We start from the raw sequence: 15,079 nt of genomic DNA, 5'->3' as shown, positions 1-15,079 counted from the left end.
AGACTCAGCTTTTTGCCAACCGCCGGCGTCGGGTTGGTCCTCGGCTTTGTGTTGGGGACTTGGTGTGGTTGTCTTCTCGTTTTGTCCCTATGAGGGTTTCTTCTCCCAAGTTTAAGCCTCGGTTCATCGGCCCGTACAAGATTTTGGAGATTCTTAACCCTGTGTCCTTCCGTTTGGACCTCCCTGCATCTTTTTCTATTCATAATGTTTTTCATCGGTCATTATTGCGCAGGTATGAGGTACCGGTTGTGCCTTCCGTTGAGCCTCCTGCTCCGGTGTTGGTTGAGGGCGAGTTGGAGTACGTTGTGGAAAAAATCTTGGACTCCCGTGTTTCCAGACGGAAACTCCAGTATCTGGTCAAATGGAAGGGATACGGTCAGGAGGATAATTCTTGGGTGACTGCCTCGGATGTTCATGCCTCCGATTTGGTCCGTGCCTTTCATAGGGCTCATCCTGATCGCCCTGGTGGTTCTGGTGAGGGTTCGGTGCCCCCTCCTTGAGGGGGGGGTACTGTTGTGAAATTGGATTTTGGGCTCCCCCGGTGGCCACTGGTGGAATTGAACTGGTGTGCATCATCCTCTCTGTTCACCTGTTTCCATCAGGAGGTGGGAGTCGCTATTTAGCCTTGCTCCTCTGTCACTTCCATGCCGGTCAACATTGTAATCAGAAGCCTTTCTGTGCATGTTCCTGCTGCTAGACAACTCCCAGCTAAGTTGGACTTTAGTCCTTGTTTGTTTTTGCTTTTTGTTCCAGTTCACAGCTGTAGTTTCGTTTCTGTGTCTGGAAAGCTCTTGTGATCTGAAATTGCCACTCTGATGTTATGAGTTAATACTAGAGTCTTAAAGTAATTTCAGGATGGCGTTTTGATAGGGTTTTCAGCTGACCATGAAAGTGCCCTTTCTGTCTTCCTGCTATCTAGTAAGCGGACCTCAATTTTGCTAAACCTATTTTCATACTACGTTTGTCATTTCATCTAAAATCACCGCCAATATTTGTGGGGGCCTCTGTCTGCCTTTCGGGGAAATTTCTCTAGAGGTGAGCCAGGACTATATTTTCCTCTGCCAGGATTAGTTAGTCCTCCGGCCGGCGCTGGGCGTCTAGGGATAATACGCAGGCTACGCTACCCGGCTACTGTTAGTTGTGCAGCAGGTTTAGTTCATGGTCAGTTTAGTTTCCATCCTTCCAAGAGCTAGTTCTTATGTTTGCTGGGCTATGTTCTCTTGCCATTGAGAACCATAACAGGGAGGCTTTCAAGTGGGTAATGTACTGGACGACAGCCGTTTCGCGCTACATTTGCCCTTCTATGGGATATTTGCTTCGGACGGTGAGTGCCATGCTCTTTTTTTTTACATGGTGAAAATTGTGAAGCTTTTCAGACCCCCTTAAGGTGTTGTCCTTGCGTTTGGTGTTTGCCTTCCATTGATTTCAATGCGGTTCGGGTATGTTTAACAAACCATTCGGCGAACGGTAGCCAAAAACTCGTAAACTTATTGATCTTTAATCTTTTTTTTTAATCTTTTTGCTTTTTCTCATCATGTTCTTAATTGCACAGTAAAAGTTATGTTTGAACATTTTCCCATTGATGCTGAAGCTCAGTCCTCATGGACCCTTCTTCCCTAAATATGCTAACCGCTAACCAGTTGAATTATTTATTTTAGAGCTAGTTACAAAATAAATGATAAAAAAACACAATTAAGCTCTACTTTAAGTAAGAAAGATTTAAAGAATACAATGAATAAATGAATTAGTTGCAAAAATATTAGCAAGTTTTTTTTATTTCAAGGATAAATATAGTAGAAAACAAGACAAGCACAACTAGGATGCATAATTACTTAACCCCTGTTCCTTAAATCATCCTCTCTGTTTCTGGCTGCCTAGGAGCTGTAGAGACTACATTAAAATAGCCTGAAACAGCATTACAATGCTTTACTGCAGTGCAGCTCAGTGGGAGAATTGCTTCATTTCTGTTCCTATTACCACACAACCCTAAATGAATGGAAGAACGCGTTTGTAGAAGAATAAATGCATTAGGCTCACAAACTCCGGGATGCAAATTTCTTTAAGATGAGTTTTATTACATTTATTCCACAGGTTGTTTCACTTCTAATTAGGAAATGTAACCATCAAAACCTAAACCCTAAGGATATGCTGATAACAACTCCACCACCTGCTGTATACAGCTGCTCTGAGTCCCAAACCACGTAAGAACTGTCTTCACTGGGGTCAGTGACAAACCAGATTAAGTAACCAACCAATAAAATGAACTTCTTCTGTACATCATTTTAATGGAGCAAGGCATGACCTGCGTAATTATGATTTAATTATTGTGAGGTAGCCGCTATATCTGTGGTGAAAATCATTTCTCAGGCTGTGAAAGTGAGCCTATTTTCTGCTGAACATACAGTGAAATGTAATCAAAGTTTGAGAATAATATAAAATAATGAGCCATAAGACAAAAAGCTTAGATGTAAATTTGAGTCCCTATTGGCAGGGCTGCCAAACCACAAAACAGCTTGTGTTTGGAGCACAATATGTTCTGTTCTGTTAAAATAATAATAGAAAAACTAATCTTTGAACATATTTCCCCATTTTTCTCTTTCCTGTCTTTAGCAATATATTTTGCCACACCAGAAATCGGGTTAGATAGCAGAACTTCATTCTTGTAGCTGCTACCCTCAGCACTGATCATAACTATATAATAGTGGTTTGACCCAGACATTTGTGCACTGCAAACATTTGTGTAGAGTTTGTAACATAGGTAGGAAGAATCCCTATAAACAAACATCAATGATGATAGAATAGGGACACTTAAGTCCTATTTACCCTAGCATCACCCCAAAACCCCCAAAACCAAGCGGGAATACTGACTGTTGGAAAGGGTTTACATAAACTTTGCCTTATTTGCAACCAAGATTTGCCCGATTTTGTATTTTGTCAGGATTGTTTCTGAAAATTTGGGACAGTTGGCAACTACGAATAATTCTGCAATTTTGCCAGTTTTCTTCTTACCAATGTGCCCCATAAACCACTTTTCACTTTTCAGAAGTCATCTCATTATCATTACAGGCAGGATTACAATGAAAGGGAAAACTTTTATTATATTTTTTCAATTATTTCAAAGAACATCATCCAATCGACATTCAAATAAGGATGCACTTAAAAGGTCTAATGCGCTGAAAGTGGAGCCTGACTAAGTTTTTTTCTTCAAGTTCTCTTTTTAATTCTGAAATAAGGAAAGTCTATTCTAAATTATTTTTATTGTATCATCAGAAAGACATATTATTTTATATAGTTGGGTGAATATTTTCAAGTGGAATTGAATTATACTCCAATTTTTTAAAAATCCATATTCTCAAGAATGCAGATTTTGGAATTTGCTTCAAGTGACTTTACCAAAATGAAGGCCGGCTGATCTGGAGATGGCCATCAAAAGTAAAAAAAAAACAAAGAAAAAACTAATACCTCATTGCTCACCTCTCCGCAGGCCACTCTCACATGCATTTTCACGTTAGGCTGAGACTTACTGAGGTACCAAGGCCACATCTGCTGTCATCAGCATTGTAAGTTCACAGCAACGTTTTTACCTTATGACTTACACTCCAGGCTTGGCCCTACAGTCACAACTAGGCCTTGAACATTACGATGGAAGGATGTCTGTGGCCTAGTTGCAGCTGTAATTCTTGGCCTGCCATGAAGAAGCCTGGGGTTTCAGCATGTGATGGTGGTAAGAAGTGCTGAGGACCATACTGATGACATAGAGCAGTGGAGGTGAAAGATGAGGTATTAGTTGCTTTTTTTTCTACATCTTAAATTTATTATGTCTCTCAGACCCCGCACATAATAAGTGACGCTCAAGAGAGAAGCAGAGAATAAATCACATTTCCAAGTAAAGTCCATGCAATTTGACTAATTTAAATATCATCAGAACTGCTTATCTCTATAAGTTTCCTCTTACAAGTCCTTTTGATTTTTACCCAAGTAAGTACTCAACATTGATACCCAAAAATGGCAAATTACCAGATGCATGAAGTGCTATAATGCATACATATCAAATAAAGAAATAATAATAATAAATAAATCTTAGTTATAAACCAAATGGGAAGCAAATAACAAAAACACAAACAAAAGCTAAAGATATAATAAATCTAGTTTTGTAATATGACTTTTAATATACTTACGAGTTTCTTATTATTTCCAAAAATGAGCAAGAAAATAAAAGAATCAATCATTTCAGAGCAGGAACTATATTTAACCGACATATTTATTTGAGATATATATATATATATATATATATATATATATATATATATATATATGTATTTTTTTATTCCTTATTAAATAATACAGTACAAATGATCATTAGAAAAAACAGTAAAAAGATAAATTTTATAATTAATTTTTCAAACATCCCCTCTCTACTTAGGCATTTTGCCTTCTGTACACCCAGAACCTCGTCAAAGCTCAGGCGAAACGCGCATCGGGCAGGTGCGGGCTGCCACAGGACTATTCACACGGTTAAGTGTCCCATAATATTGTGTATCTCCTTAATTTTGATACCTGATACCTTGCTTTTTTTTAGAAATGTTTACTCAATAAGTGAGATACAGGATACTATAGGCATATTGGGGCATTTCAGTAATAGTATATTTATTCATATATCTCTATGAGATTATGTTATGTATGGTATAATTCTTTCCCCTCATTTTTCACTGGCTCTTAATGTATTGGATATAAATAATTATATTGTGCTGCTATACAACGTCTTTTTGCACTTTTTTTGCACTATGACACTTTGGGTTTTTAAGTCTTACCCTTATTATATATAATTATTATTTTTTATATTATTGTGGCATTATTGACTTATACAAACTCATTACATATGACAATTTTTGCACATTAACCTTTTGTGGCAGTACCTATTCTGAGCCATGTTGCCTTATTAATTATATAGAAATTAAAATCATTTAGTGTGTGGGTACCTATACGAAAATAATTTTTGTGTATTCTTAAATGTCCATCTAAGGTATATTAATATCTACTACAGATTTTATGGGCTATTATATATAATGTGTTGGTCCTTGTGACATCTCGTACTTTTTTTCTACCTGTTTTTGTTTTCCCTTCTATATGTATTTTGTTATGTTTTTATGATTAATAAAATTGTTTATTATACTTGTTTGAGTCGTGCATTATGTTGTAGGTTTATATACTGAGCACAAAGAGGTAGAAAAACAGAATAATTTAAAGCACGTAGCAGAATGTATGATATTAACATTAATGGATTCCAGCCAATTTTGGCACACTCGCTTTTTTTGGTCCGTTGCGTAAGCTTAAATTATAAAACATGCCCAAACCCTTTAATTTTTCCTGATGGCAAGTGTTATGTGATCATTAGCTTTTTAGCTATATACTCACCTTCAGAATTAAACTGCACATTCCAGAATAATAGTTTCATTTATATGCATAGCTTCATCTAGTTTTCCATAGAAACAGGTACATTTGCATGAAAACATACCACACAGCTTGTGTTCAAATGCTATTTCTGAAAAAAAGAACCCCCAATACAATTAAATGAGACCACTAACAATTAAAAAGTCATGCCAATTTGCAGTAAAACCAAATTGTGGCTTATAAGTTTGGAAATCTTTTTTTCCTCCTTAATAAATATTATTTGCAAAACAAAAGCATGATACATACATACTGTAAATTTGCAACACTCTGAATTATAAAACAATAACAATACAGCACAAATACAACAGCATAAAACATAACAAACACTCAAATCAAAAATATAAACATAAACATAAAAACATAGGGCCCGATTCATCAAGACCTGGGTTTTTCAAGCCGATCTTCATGAGGGCGCGTATAGGCGTCAGACACTCCTGATTCACGAAGTCGCCTCTCCATGAATCTGGAACATCTGAAGACTGGCGTGCACCATAAATCTTGAGCTAAACAAGCTGTGGCTTATCGCTCCCAGTCATACTCATTTTGGCAGATCAGAGAGAAACTAGCATGAAAATGGCAAAAGTTGCAAAATTTTGGCAAATTTTGTAACTTTTCAAAATTCAGCAGTGAAAGCTGTGATGAAAAGGACCTATAGTTTAGTAATAATAACTTAGGGGAGTAGTGGAAACAAATTAGAGAAAAATGTCTAACCTTTTACACTCTGATAGGTCTTCTTTAACCCCTTAACGACCGCCGATACGCCTTTTAACGGCGGCCGCTAAGGGTACTTAAACCACAGCGCTGTTAATTAACGGCGCTGTGGAATAAGTGAATAGCGCCCCCCAGAGTCGGATTTTCTCTGGGGTCTCGGTTGCCGAGGGTAGCCGAGACCCCAGAGAACATGATTCGGGGGGTTTTTACCGACCCCCGAGTTGCGATCGCCGGTAATTAACCGTTTACCGGCGGTCGCAACAAAAAAAAAAAAAACGCGATTTGCCGTTTAATTTCTCTGTCCTCCGATGTGATCGCACATCGGAGGACAGAGAAATGTGGTCCCCGATGGCCCCCAATAGCCCCCCAATACTTACCTACCTCCCCCGGTGCTCCTCGTGTCTCCCCATGGGCGCCGCCATCTTTTTTCCGGGAAAAAATGGCGGGCGCACGCGCAGTGCGCCCGCCGCCCGGCACCCGGATGTTCTTTGGGGTCTCGGCTGCCGGGGGTAGCAGAGACCCCAAAGAACATGATCGGGGTCGATTTGCACCGACCCCTGCTTTGCGATCGCCGGTAATTAACAGTTTACCGGTGACCGCAAAAAAAAAAAAAAAAAGCGATCAGTTATTTCTCTGTCCTCTGATGTGATCGCACATCAGAGGACAGAGAAATAGGGGGATTCGGGGACCCTATCATACTCACCCGGGGTCCCTGGGTCCTCTTCTGTCTTCTCCTGCCAGCCGGCTTTTTCATCATGGCGGGCGCATGCGCAGTGCGCCCGCCATCTGCTGCCATCTGCCGGCCGGCAGGAGAAGACAAGTTGGGGCTAAAATTAGGGTTAGGGTTAGGGTTAGGGTTAGGGTTAGAGTTAGGGTTAGGGTTAGGGTTAGGGTTAGAGTTAGGGTTAGGGTTGGGGCTAAATTTAGGGTTAGGGTTAGGGCTAGGGTTAGGGTTAGGCTACTTTCACACTAGCGTTTTTTGGCTTCCGTCGCAATGCGTCGTTGGAGAAAAAACGCATCCTGCAAAAGTGCTTGCAGGATGCGTTTTTTCTCCATTGGCTTGCATTAGCGACGCATTGCGACGGATTGCCACATGTCGCATCCGTCGTGCGACGGATGCGTCGTGCTTCGGCGGACCGTCGACACAAAAAAACTACATGTAACTTTTTTGTGCGACGTGTCCCACATATTTCAGTGCCACGTGCCACGTATTTAAGTGACACGTGCCACGTATCAAAGTGCCACGTGCCACATATTTCAGTGCCACATATCAAAGTGCCACGTGCCACGTATCAAAGTGCCACGTGCCACGTATCAAAGTGCCACGTGCCACGTATCAAAGTGCCACGTGCCACATATTTCAGTGCCACGTGCCACGTATCAAAGTGCCACGTGCCACGTATCAAAGTGCCACGTGCCACATCTTTCAGTGCCACGTGCCACGTATTTAAGAGACACGTGCCACGTATCAAAGTGCCACGTGCCACATATTTCAGTGCCACGTGCCACGTATTTAAGTGACACGTGCCACGTATCAAAGTGCCACGTGCCACATATTTCAGTGCCACGTATCAAAGTGCCACGTGCCACGTATCAAAGTGCCACGTGCCACGTATCAAAGTGCCACGTGCCACATATTTCAGTGCCACGTGCCACGTATCAAAGTGCCACGTGCCACGTATCAAAGTGCCACGTGCCACATCTTTCAGTGCCACGTGCCACGTATTTAAGAGACACGTGCCACGTATCAAAGTGCCACGTGCCACATATTTCAGTGCCACGTATTTAAGTGACACGTGCCACGTATCAAAGTGCCACGTATCACGTATTTCAGTGCCACGTATTTAAGTGACACGTATCACGTATAAGTGCCACGTGTCACGTATTTAATTGCCACATATTTAAGTGCCACGTATCAAGATTTTCCATGGAGAACAGACACATCCAGAGATATGTCTGCTCTCCACGGCTGCAGCAACACACTGACAGGAGCCATAGTTCCTGTCGGTGTGTCACTGCGCATGCGCGAGCGAGTTTACCGGCGGTCATTGACCCCAGCACTCTCGCTTAACGGCAGTGCTGCGTGGGAAAGTTCAACGCAGCTGTACTGCTGTTAACCGAGACGCCGGAGTCATTGAACTCCGGAACAGTACGCGATACACTGCTAGGAGCTTTGCTCCTGGCAGTGTATCGCCGGAGAGCAGCCGATCGGCGTGGGACACTCGTTTTATGGATTCTGCGGACAGGGAGTATGAATTTGGTTTATTATTTTTGGATTTTTTCCTGGAGGATCGAGGGCTTCGCCTACAAGTGTGCTGTTGGTGAGTATATACTCTGTGTTATATGTTGTATGTACTGTGTGTCATGTATGTGTATTGTGTGTAGGTGTTTTGTGTAACTTTACAATTGTGCTAAGTCGCCGGACACAGGGACAACTCTCCCATCCTAATACCGGATGGGAGTAGTAGTCCCATACGGCGACTTAGCACAATGGTGGCACTAGCGTCGCATGGGGACACACACACGCACACACACGCACACACACACACACAGAAGGACTCCATGCTGCTTCACTGGGGGCGGGGGCTTCCCTCTTCCTGTCCGACGTCACGTCCGGTCCTGGGTGTCAACCCCTCCGTACAAAGACGCCGACACCCAGGACAAAGGCGCTGTGTGTGGAAGGTAATATGGGGCCCTAGGGGGATACGCAGACACGCCGCTGCGTAAAGAATTGACATGTCAATTATTTTTACGCCGGCGTGTTTGCAGACAAAAGCGCCGCGTTTTTTTGCGGTGTGTCTGAACGGCAAAGTGAATTTCTCATTCACTTTGCCGGCAGACGAAAATGACATTGCGCATTTTTGAAAAGCGCCCGCAAAATAGCGCTCAAAAATGCGCTATGTCTGAAAGTAGCCTAAGGCTTCTTTCACACTTGCGTCGGTACGGGGCGGTCACAATGCGTCGGCCCGATGTACCGACGCACGTTGTGAAAATTGTGCACAACGTGGGCAGCGGATGCAGTTTTTCAACGCATCCGCTGCCCAGTCTATGTCCTGGGGAGGAGGGGGCAGAGTTACGGCCACGCATCCGCGGAAATGGCGGACGCGACGTACAAAAAAAAGGTTACATTGAACTTTTTTTGTGACGACGGGGGCTAAAGTTATGGTTAGGGTTGGGGCTAAAGTTAGGGTTGGGGCTAAAGTTAGGGTTAGAGTTGGGATTAGGGTTAGGGTTTGGATTAGGGTTGGGATTAGTGTTACGTTTGGGATTAGGGTTGGGATTAGGGTTAGGGTTGGGATTAGGGTTAGGGGTGTGTTGGATTTAGGGTTTTGATTAGGGTTATGGTTAGGGTTGAGATTAGGGCTGTTTTGGGGTTAGGGTTGTGATTATCGTTAGGGTTGTGATTAGGATTATGGATCAGGTTGAGATTAGGGTTAGGGCTGTGTTGGGGTTAGGGTTGGAGTTAGAATTGGGGGGTTTCCACTGTTTAGGTACATCAGGGGGTCTCCAAACACGACAGCCAATTTTGCGCTAAAAAAGTCAAATGGTACTCCCTCCCTTCTGAGCTCTGCCGTGCGCCCAAACAGTGGTTTACCCCCACATATGGGGCATCAGCGTACTCGGGATAAATTGGACAACAACTTTTGGGGTCCAATTTCTCCTGTTACCCTTGTGAAAATAAAAACTTGGGGGCTAAAAATCTTTTTTGTTGGAAAAAAATATATTTTTTTATTTTCACTACTCTGCATTATAAATTTCTGTGAAGCACTTGAGCTTTCAAAGTTCTCACCACATATCTAGATAAGTTCCTTAGGGGGTCTAGTTTCCAAAATTTGGTCACTTGTGGGGGTTTCTACTGTTTAGGTACATTAGGGGTCTGCAAACGCAACATAACGCCCGCAGACAATTCTATCAAAGTCTGCATTGCAAAATGGCGCTCCTTCCCTTCCGAGCTCTGCCGTGCGCCCAAACAGTGGTTTACCCCCACATATGGGGTACCAGCATACTCAGGACAAATTGGACAACAACTTTTGGGGTCCAATTTCTCTTGTTACCCTTGTGAAAATAAAAATTTGGGGGCTAAAAAAATCTTTTTTGTGGGAAAAAAAATATTTTTTATTTTCACTACTCTGCATTATAAACTTCTGTGAAGCACTTGGGCATTCAAAGTTCTCACCTCATATCTAGATAAGTTCCTTGGGGGGTCTACTTTCCAAAATGGGGTCACTTGTTGGGGGTTTCTACTGTTTAGGTACATTAGGGGTCTGCAAAGGCAACATAACGCCCGCAGACAATTCTATCAAAGTCTGCATTCCAAAATGGCACTCCTTCCCTTCCGAGCTCTGCCATGCGCCCAAACAGTGGTTTACCCCCACATATGGGGTAACAGCATACTCAGGACAAATTGGACAACAACTTTTGGGGTCCAATTTCTCTTGTTACCCTTGTGAAAATAAAAACTTGGGGGCTAAAAAATCTTTATTGTTAAAAAATATATATTTTTTATTTTCACGACTCTGCATTATAAACTTCTGTGATGCACTTGGGCATTCAAAGTTCTCACTACACATCTAGATAAGTTCCATGGGGGGTCTAGTTTCCAAAATGGGGTCACTTTTGGGGGGTTTCTGCTGTTTAGGCACATCAGGGGCTCTCCAAACGCGACATGGCGTCCGATCTCAATTCCAGTCAATTTTGCATTGAAAAGTCAAATGGCGCTCCTTTGCTTCCGAGCTCAGCCATGCGCCCAAACAGTGGTTTACCCCCACATATGGGGTGTCGGCGTACTCAAGACAAATTGTACAACAGCTTCTGGGGTCCATTTTCTCCTGTTACCCTTGGTAAAATAAAAATTTGGAGGCAAAAAGATCATTTTTGTAGAAAAAATGCGATTTTTTTATTTTCACGGCTCTACGTTATAAACTTCTGTGAAGCACCTGGGGGTTTAAAGTGCTCACCACACATCTAGATAAGTTCCTTAAGGGGTCTAGTTTCCAAAATGGTGTCATATGTGGGGGGTCTCTACTGTTTAGGCACATCAGCGGCTCTCCAAACGTGACATGGCGTCCGATCTCAATTCCAGCCAATTCTACATTGAAAAAGTAAAACGACACTCCTTCTCTTCCAAGCTCTGCGGTGCGCCCAAACAGTGGTTTACCCCCATATATGGGGTATCGACGTACTCAGGAGAAATTGCACAACAACTTTTGTGGTCTAATTTCTCCTGTTACCCTTGTGAAAATAAAAATTTGGGGGCAAAAAGATCATTTTTGTAGAAAAAATGAGATTTTTTATTTTCACGGCTCTACGTTATAAACTTCTGTGAAGCACTTGGGGGTTCAAAGTGCTCACCACACATCTAGATAAGTTCCTTGGGGGGTCTAGTTTCCAAAATGGTATCACTTGTGGGGGGTTTCCACTGTTTAGGCACATCAGGGACTCTCCAAACGCGACATGGCATCCGATCTCAATTCCAGCCAATTCTGCATTGAAAAAGTCAAACGGTGCTCCTTCACTTCCAAGCTCTGCGGTGCGCCCAAACAGTGGTTTACCTCCACATATGGGGTATCGACGTACTCAGGAGAAATTGCACAACAACTTTTGTGGTCTAATTTCTCCTGTTACCCTTGTGAAAATAAGAATTTGTGGGCGAAAAAATCATTTTTGTGAAAACAAATGCGATTTTTTATTTTCACGGCTCTACGTTATAAACTTCTGTGAAGCACTTGGGGGTTCAAAGTGCTCACCACACATCTAGATAAGTTCCTTGGGGGGTCTAGTTTCCAAAATGGTGTCACTTGTGGGGGGTTTCCACTGTTTAGGCACATTAGGGGCTCTCCAAACGCGACATGGCGTCCGATCTCAATTCCAGCCAATTCTGCATTGAAACAGTCAAACGGTGCTCCTTCACTTCCAAGCTCTGCGGTGCGCCCAAACAGTGGTTTACCTCCACATATGGGGTATCGGCGTACTCAGGAAAAATTGCACAACAAAATTTGTGGTTAAATTTCTGTTTTTACACTTGTGAAAATTAAAAAAAATGGTTCTGAAGTAAAATGTTTGCAAAAAAAAGTAAAATGTTAATTTTTTTCTTCCACATTGTTTTAGTTCCTGTGAAGTACGTAAAGGGTTAATAAACTTCTTGAATGTGGTTTTGAGCAGCTTGAGGGGTGCAGTTTTTAGAATGGTGTCACACTTGGTTATTTTCTATCATATAGACCCCTCAAAATCACTTCAAAGGTGATGTGGTCCCTAAAAAAAACATGGTGTTGTAAAAATGAGAAATTGCTGGTCAACTTTTAACCCTTATAACTCCCTAACAAAAAAAAAAATTGTTTCCAAAATTGTGCTGATGTAAAGTAGACATGTGAGAAATGTTATTTATTAACTATTTTTTGTGACATATCTCTCTGATTTAAGGGCATAAAAATACAAATTTTGAAAATTGCAAAATTTTAAAAATTTTCGCCATATTTCCATTTTTTTCATAAATAATCGCAAGTAATATCGAAGAAATGTTACCACTAACTTGAAGTACAACATGTCACGAAAAAACAATCTCAGAATCAGCGGGATCCGATAAAGCGTTCCAGAGTTATAACCTCATAAAGTGACACTGGTCAGAATTGTAAAAATTGGCTCGGTCATTAAGTACCAAATTGGCTCTGTCACTAAGGGGTTAAAGGGAACCAGTCACCCCCCCCAGGCATTTTTAACTAAAAGAGCCACCTTGTGCAGCAGTAATGCTGCATTCTGACAAGGTGGCTCTTTTAGTTCTGGGTGCTGTAACTGCCGAAATAATCAGTTTTATAATTTGTCCTAAATACCTTGTTGTCAGTCAAGGAGGCTGGCGTTTCCTCCCTGCTTCAGACACCACACAGCCATCACTCAATCTTCTTGGTGGTGCCGGCCACCGCCTCCTCACCACTCTTTTGAAAATAGCCGGCGCCTGCGCTCTTTTCTCCTGCCTTGGGCAGGCGCAGTGAGCGCTGCCCATCTGTCCTCATATGCAGTCTCGGTGACTGCGCCTGTGCGGCCGCCCTGCCTGTGAATCCCAGCCCCGCAATGTGAACAAATCATAAGTCACTGATGGGCTGGGATTCACAAGCAGGGTGGCCGCACAGGCGCAGTCACCGAGACTGCATATGGGGAAAAACGGGCAGCGCTCACTGCGCCTGCCCAAGGCAGGAGAAAAGAGCGCAGGCGCCGGCTATTTTCAAAAGAGCAGTGAGGAGGCAGTGCCCGGCGCCGCCAAGAAGATTTGAGTGACGGCTGTGTGGCATCTGAAGCAGGGAAGAAACGCCTGCCTCCAGGACTGAAGACAAGGTATTTAGGACAAATTATAAAACTGATTATTTCGGCAGTTACAGCACCCAGAACTAAAAGAGCCACCTTGTTGGAATGCAGCATTACTGCTGCACAAGGTGGCTCTTTTAGTTAAAAACGCCTGGGGGGTGACAGGTTCCCTTTAAAGAGTTAATAAACTTTTAATTTAACTATTGATCAGCCTTTATAAAGTTATGAAACTTTTTATAAATTTCATTATTTTCATTTTCTTTCGCCTGTCTTTAACACCATGCTGAAAATGCTGGCTTGTCTACCTAGTTCAATCTGTCTTAGTAGTAGTATTAGAACTGCAGGTCTAGCAAAGGTCAGTATTCAGAGTGACTTTCTCTGCTCCCCCATAATCAGACACTATTCCCTGTGTGATCGTTGGGGAGGGGAGCAGAAAAATTTACTGACTGAGTACAGTTCTTTGCTAAAGCTTCAGTTCAACTGAACTACTAAGATAACATAAACTAGTCAGAAAGCAATCACATTCAGCATGGTTTTAGAAAAAAGAAGAAGAAAGCAAAATAACAATTGTTATTCCCTGCTATAGACAGCCTATTTAATTATGAATACCTATATGTATCATAGAAACATCTTTAAAGGAAACCTAACAGCTGATTAATGCTGGAAGAACAACCAGGAACCACAGGCACAATGAAATAGAGACTAGCTGCATTATTGCAGACATGTGTTTTTTCTTTTATGTGCTGCATTGTTTCAAAGAAAACAGATTTTTAAAAGTTGGCAGGGAATTTGCCCCTAGGTTGAATGACTGCGTTGACAGAAAAATTTAAATATTATGGGTCTTCGAAAATGGAACACAAGTCAAATTTTTTTCTTTATGAATTTCTAATTTTTTTTATCCACATAAATAAAAAAAATATTTGACTGCATCTGGATTTTTTTTCCCCAGTGTTAGGGGTCGAGATCCCACCTCTGCACAGGGGGAATCTCGAGCCATCTCTGCTGCGGTCTCGCATCCTTCTCCAGCTGCAGTGGAGCCTGCTCAGCGGAGACATCGGTCCCAGCGTCTCGCTCAGTCTGACTCTGTCCAAAGGGTTATTGCTGTTTTTCCAGCTTCTGCCATTAAAGCCAGTACTGGGCAGCGGCGAGCAGACGCTTCTGGGACTAAGTCCTGCTTTTCTCATTCTGAGCATGCCCAGAGTAAGATCTCTCAGTGGAGATCGAGGGTCACATGTTCAGATACTGCAGCTAAATCCATTGGTCCTCCAGGAAGGTCCTGAAGGTGCTCAGGCTCTGTAGCAGCCTCTCATTGGTCCTTCTAGGAAGGTCCTGTTCTTGCTGCAGCTATTTAAGGTTCTCATGACCGCACGGCCATTCGCTAGTATTGAATCAGTTTTGTGCATGCGCCAGCGTGGTCACATTTATGTGTGTGTACAGGGACTCGGCTGAAATAAGCCCCTAGAATGTCGGCACCTCCGGCGAGGAGATTGTGTGTGTGGATCTAGGGCCCCGGCTGAAATAAGCCCCTAGAATACCGGCTTCTCCGGTGAGGAGATTGTATGTGTGTGTGACCACAGACTGCCTTCAGCTCGGCAGCTAGCTGTGAACTCCTGTGGGGTTA

Source organism: Ranitomeya variabilis, chromosome 7, assembly GCF_051348905.1.
Source record: "Ranitomeya variabilis isolate aRanVar5 chromosome 7, aRanVar5.hap1, whole genome shotgun sequence".
NCBI lineage: Eukaryota > Metazoa > Chordata > Amphibia > Anura > Dendrobatidae > Ranitomeya > Ranitomeya variabilis.
Note: the sequence above shows the minus strand (reverse complement) of the source record.